A 5,195-nucleotide genomic window follows, 5' to 3' on the forward strand; every position below is an offset into this window, starting at 1 on the left:
GCAGGTTTGAATCCTGCCTCGGGCATGGATGTGTGTGATGTCCTTAGGTTAGTTAGGTTTAAGTAGTTCTAAGTTCTAGGGGACTGATGACCACAGATGTTAAGTCCCATAGTGCTCAGAGCCATTTGAACCATTTTTTAGCCATCATATTCATCCACAAGGAGCTCTTCTTAGAGAGTTGAGAAGGCAGTAGTGGGAAGAGGACGTAATGTTGTGTGAGGTACCGATGACAGATGGTTTGCTCAGTACGGGTATCATGAGAAAGACCGCCTGAACTGTGGTTCTCCTCCGCGGTTGCTGCTACGTTCGGAAGTAGCGCGCCAAAATTATAAAATCGGAAAGAGTATACAGTGAATTTACTTGCCTTTCAAATAAAAGCACCTCTCAGTAACAGGCTATCATTCCATTATTCCAAAAGTATTAATTACCAGCAGAATAATAAACAGCTGATAAACGAAAAGGCAGACGAAGCACTCCGGAGATCTTGGGATCGAGCCTAACTTGTATGGCCGACGAAGTGGTTTGGCTGTTAGATCAGAGCTGGTTCGCCAGTCTCGCATGTCGGAAGTGTTGTGTGCCGCGGTCGGTGTCAGTTAAGACTATATTAGCAATCTCTGGTTTGTAAATGTGATAGCGGGTTCGGCTGCCTCGTGACATACATATGTTATCTGCCTTAATCGGTATCGGTTAACGAAGTATTATCAATCTTTGTGTATTTGGATGTGTAATTAAGAACAATTTGATGGTAACTACGCAGATATGCAGTTCATTGTTATGCTTATTTTTTATGAATGTGTGAAGAATGGAAATGATTTTAGATTCATTAAGTGGAACATAATTGCAGTTTTTCGTATACTGCACTTAAAAAGCGAGTGGCAACCCGTACAAGCAAACCAACTGAAATTTTTTTTATTCATACAACATCAGTTCCTCGCTCAGAGTTTATTACTGCCTCAAGATAATGGATACACGCCCGACCTGTCTTTTGCGCAAGGGACAACAAGTATAGAAGACTGCAGATTGGTGAGCGTTAATTTGAACTTACGCATTCCGCTCAGGGCGGTGGAAGCAAATACGCACCTCGCGTGTACTGCAGTCTTACACTGAAGAATCAAAGAAACTGGCACATCTGCCTAATATCGTGTAAGGATCCCTCGAGCACGCAGAAGTGCCGCAACACGACGTGACATGGGCGACTAACGTCCGAAGTAGAGCTGGAGCTAGGTAACACCATGAATCCTATAGGGCTGTACATAAAACCGTAAGAGTACGAGAGTATGGAGATTTCTTCTGAACAACAATTCGCAAGCCATCCCAGATATGCTCAGTAATGTTCATAAGTGGCAAGTTAGGAGGCCGTCGGAAGTGTTTAAACTCAGAAGAGTGTTCCTGGAGCCACTCTGTAGCAATCCTGGACGTGTGTGGTGTCGCGTTGACCTTCTGGAATTGCTCAAGTCCGTCGGAATGCACAATGGACATGAATGGATGCAGGTGATCAGACAGGATGCTTACTTAAGTGTCACCTGTCAGAGTCGTATCTAGACGTATCATCGGCCCCGTATCACTCCAACTGCACACACTCCACCAGCTTGAACAGTCCCCTGCTAACATGCGGGGTTTGTGGATTCTTGAAATTGTTTCCTTACCCGTACACGTCCATACCATCGAGATAATTAGAAACGAGACTTGTACGACAGGGCAACATGTTTCCAGTCATCAACAGTCCAATGTCGGTATTGACGGGCCTAGGCGTGGCGTAAAGCTTTGCGTCGTGCAGTCATGAAGGGTACACGAGTGGCTCTTCGACTCCGAAAGCCCATATCGATGACGTTTCGTTGAATGGTTTGCACTCTGACACTTGTTCAGCACTGAAATCTCCAGCAGTTTGCGGAAGGGTTGCATTTCTGTCTCGTTGAACAATTCCCTTCAGACGTAAGACGTGTATATTTCTATTGTCTATTGTCAACCCACAATTTATGAAAGATGTTTATATTTTATTAATAGGATTAAGTAGCAATAATTAATATTTGTTATGTTGGAAATAATTGAGGTAGCAGGGAATGTCTGCACCAAAGTATTGTTGGCAAGACAGACCGCAAATTGACATAATTTTAAAAAGGGCGGGAGAGACCGCGTATGGATACATTTTGTAATGGTAGCAGTGATTGTCTGCACCAGAAAGCACTGTTGGCAGGAGAGACCGCACTTTAGCGTTCGTAGGAAGTCAGTAGTAAGCGAGATATGAAGCGAGCTGGTAGCAGGTCTGAAACGAGAGGTTGAGAGGAGCAGTGTGCCTGCCAGCCACCAGCTATGATTTACAAGACATTATAAACGGATGTACAGAGACATCAGCTAACTATTATCATAAGAGGAACTAATATTATTGAATTATTTTCTTTGCGAAACTCATGACTAATGAAGGTATGTTTGCGCAATGCTAGTTGTAAGATTATTGTAAAAAGTAACTTCATTTTGTTGTTGTTGTTGTGGTCTTCAGTCCTGAGACTGGTTTGATGCAGCTCTCCATGCTACTCTATCCTGTGCAAGCTTCTTCATCTCCCAGTACCTACTGCAACCTACATCCTTCTGAATCTGCTTAGTGTATTGATCTCTTGGTCTCCCTCTACGATTTTTACCCTCCACGCTGCCCTCCAAAGCTAAATTTGTGATCCCTTGATGCCTCAAAACATGTCCTACCAACCGATCCCTTCGTCTAGTCAAGTTGTGCCACAAACTTCTCTTCTCCCCAATCCTATCCAATACCTCCTCATTAGTTACGTGATCTACCCACCTTATCTTCAGCATTCTTCTGTAGCACCACATTTCGAAAGCTTCTATTCTCTTCTTGTCCAAACTATTTATCGTCCATGTTTCACTTCCATACATGGCTACACTCCATACAAATACTTTCAGAAATGACTTCCTGACACTTAAATCTATACTCGATGTTAACAAATTTCTCTTCCTCAGAAACGCTTTCCTTGCCATTGCAAGTCTACATTTTATATCCTCTCTACTTCTACCATCATCAGTTATTTTGCTCCCCAAATAGCAAAACTCCTTTACTACTTTAAGTGTCTCATTTCCTCATCTAATTCCCTCAGCATCACCCGACTTCATTAGACTACATTCCATTATCCTCGATTTGCTTTTGTTGATGTTCATCTTATATCCTCCACTCAAGACACCATCCATTCCGTTCAACTGCTCTTCCAAGTCCTTTGCTGTCTCTGACAGAATTACAATGTCATCGGTGAACCTCAAAGTTTTTACTTCTTCTCCATGAATTTTAATACCTACTCCGAATTTTTCTTTTGTTTCCTTTACTGCTTGCTCAATATACAGATTGAATAACATCGGGGAGAGGCTACAATCCTGTCTCACTCCTTTCCCAACCACTGCTTCCCTTTCATGCCCCTCGACTCTTATAACTGCCATCTGGTTTCTGTACAAATTGTAAATAGCCTTTCGCTCCCTGTATTTTACCCCTGCCACCTTCAGAATTTGAAAGACAGTATTCCAGTTAACGTTGTCAAAAGCTTTCTCTAAGTCTACAAATGCTAGAAACGTAGGTTTGCCTTTTCTTAATCTTTCTTCTAAGATAAGTCGTAAGGTTAGTATTGCCTCACGTGTTCCAATATTTCTACGGAATCCAAACTGATCTTCCCCGAGGTCCGCTTCTACCAGTTTTTCCATTCGTCTGTAAAGAATTCGCGTTAGTATTTTGCAGCTGTGACTTATTAAACTGATAGTTCGGTAATTTTCACATCTGTCAACACCTGCTTTCTTTGGGATTGGAATTATTATATTCTTCTTGAAGTCTGTGGGTATTTCGCCTGTCTCATACATCTTGCTCACCAGATGGTAGAGTTTTGTCATGACTGGCTCTCCCAAGGCCATTAGTAGTTCTAATGGAATGTTGTCTACTCCCGGGGCCTTGTTTCGACTCAGGTCTTTCAGTGCTCTGTCAAACTCTTCACGCAGTATCTTATCTCCCATTTCATCTTCATCTACATCCTCTTCCATTTCCATAATACTGTCCTCAAGTACATCGCCCTTGTATAAACCCTCTATATACTCCTTCCACCTTTCTGCCTTCCCTTCTTTGCTTAGAACTGGGTTGCCATCTAAGCTCTTGATATTCATACAAGTGGTAACCAAAAATGAGTTTAATATTCTGGTCCTGCGATGCAGGACGTATCCGATATTAAGCTGATAAGAACAGATACTACTTTTCCATTTGAACGTTTGTAAAATCATTTCATTACCAACAGTAAATATTTGAAGCGTTTTCAGAATGTAATTAATTTTTGCCAACAATGTTGCAATACTGATTATAATCCATCCGATAAACCATCAACGTAAAACTTTGCAAAAATTTTGTTGTTATCAATAAAAAGTGTAACTATGAATTACGTACTTTCAGTCAAATTAGTTAAAGAATAACGTCAGCTTTGCTATTAATGAATAACGTCAGCTTTGGTAATAAATACAGCCACTTATTATGACAGTCCACCAGCAGTTAATAGAGTATAGTAAACCAGAGTAAGTATATTGATGTCTCAGTTCAGTCAGGTGGCGATCCAGTAACAGTAAAAAAGGTAAGGAACAGTTTTGGGTTATTGCAGATAACGACTGAGGCCCACGACGACGACACATTCTATGTTTCGTCGAAATAATCAGAAAATCACTTTTAACAAGCAACAATTAAATTTGTATGCGAAGATTGAGAAAGAGAATAAATTTCAAAGGGAAGATTTCATTTGTTATTATTAATCAAGAGATAGAAATCCTAAGGAAAGGTTTCATAGGTTATTGTAGAAGGGAAAGTCGTGTAACCAAAAAAAAAAAAAAAAAAAAAAAAAATAGAAAAAGACGGTTGTTGAGTAAAAAAAAAAAAAGATAGATATAGAGGAGACGGGAAGGTTTCAACGTCCCTTTCTTGAAAATCCCCACTTCATTTCTACATCGGAGATACAGTGTCCCATCGCCCGTGCGTCATTACATTGTTGTTGTTGTTGTGGTCTTCAGTCCTGAGACTGGTTTGTTGCAGCTCTCCATGCTACTCTATCCTGTGCAAGCTTCTTCATCTCCCAGTACCTACTGCAACCTAAATCCTTCTGAATCTGCTTACTGTATTCATCTCTTGGTCTCCCCCTACGATTTTTACCCTCCACGATGCCCTCCAATACTCA

At 41.1% G+C, this 5,195-nt stretch overlaps 1 pseudogene; it reads right to left on the reverse strand.

The window, feature by feature from the left end:
• Positions 1-4,148: 4,148 nt before the first annotated feature.
• LOC126196657 (U2 spliceosomal RNA) lies at positions 4,149-4,261 on the reverse strand (annotated as a pseudogene).
• Between the last annotated feature and the right edge of the window lie 934 nt (positions 4,262-5,195).

This window comes from Schistocerca nitens, chromosome 7, assembly GCF_023898315.1.
Source record: "Schistocerca nitens isolate TAMUIC-IGC-003100 chromosome 7, iqSchNite1.1, whole genome shotgun sequence".
Lineage (NCBI taxonomy): Eukaryota > Metazoa > Arthropoda > Insecta > Orthoptera > Acrididae > Schistocerca > Schistocerca nitens.